The sequence below is a fragment of the Hakea prostrata genome, chromosome 3 (assembly GCF_041222555.1).
Source record: "Hakea prostrata isolate BN-2017 chromosome 3, UWA_Hpros_2, whole genome shotgun sequence".
NCBI lineage: Eukaryota > Viridiplantae > Streptophyta > Magnoliopsida > Proteales > Proteaceae > Hakea > Hakea prostrata.
In genome coordinates this window covers 59584297-59585555 of record NC_142602.1, presented here as the reverse complement: position 1 = coordinate 59585555, position 1259 = coordinate 59584297, and positions in this window count along the sequence as shown.

The window sequence follows — 1259 nt, the reverse complement described above, 5'->3', positions numbered from 1 at the left end:
GAACATTAGGAACAATAATCTATGACTAACTAGCATAGATTTGACACCAACAATGGTCAAAAACAATACTTACTAGTTTGGAAACATGACTTTTTAATTTTGTAAAAATCATAGTTTTCAATGAAAACAAACTATGAACTCAAGAGAGGAACTAGAGATGATAATTCAAGAGAGGAACTAGAGATGATAAGATCTCATTCTAGTAGAACATAAACAGTAGATCATACATGAATCTAACATGAAAACTGTCACATCCTGCCAGCTGGTACCCTATCTGGAATACCCAGAGGTGTGATCCACAGCCCCAAAGATCAAGTTTAGGAACGATCATATCCATTTAGCACAATAATATAATCAAAAGCAAGAATGAATCATTATATTCAAGTAATTTATTAATATAAGTCAAGAAAGGATCTCAGAAGGATCACTAAAGAATATCGGTGTCACGCCCTCCCCCGTACCCTACCGGCTCCCGGGTGTATCCCCCCAACGGTTCGGGATCACCTCCCCTAAATAACATAATCTGCACCTACAGAGTGCGGAGTAATCTGTTATGAGATGATCATACCTTGTTTCGTGTCTGTGTGGCATCCCCTTTCTCCCGTGCTCGTCTGTGCTTCCCCGTCTTGGGTCTTTTTCTCCACTTTGTGCGCTCCTTGTGGTGTAGATCTCTTCCGGCGCTTCCCTCTGGTGCTCTTGTCGCTCCCCCGCGTCTTCGGTTTGTGGTCCGCTCACCTTCCCGGGTATGTCTCTTCGCCTTGCGCTTCCTCGCCGTCTGTTTCCGTCTCGGTGTCTAACCTTGTCTGGTGGTTTCACTCGCGTTATCCTACCTTGGCTTCCCACATTGCATATGATTGAGACACACTGTGTGTTCTAACTCTTGTATGCTGGTCTCTATTGGCGCTGCTTTGTCATGCCCGTCTTCGTGGAGTCTCAATCACTCATCATCGTTGGTTGGGTCCGGCTCCCTCGGGACATTCCTGGCTGGGGTTGTCAACACCTCTCTCACACCTTTGGTTGTCTGGCGCTGTCGGTTCCTGCCTGCGTCTTCTCTTGGTTACATCGTCGATCCGATACTTCCATTCCTCGTCCCGCTCCTTTCCGGTATCCTTCACCTAGAGTCCTCTGTCCCGCTCGGACTCACCAACCCTATCGATCATCCACATTCTTCGGGCTCTCCGTCCTTTCACGGGTTGGTTCCGGTCTTGCCCCGTGAGCCCAAGTCTAACCATTGCACCCTCCAATATGGCCCCCACTGT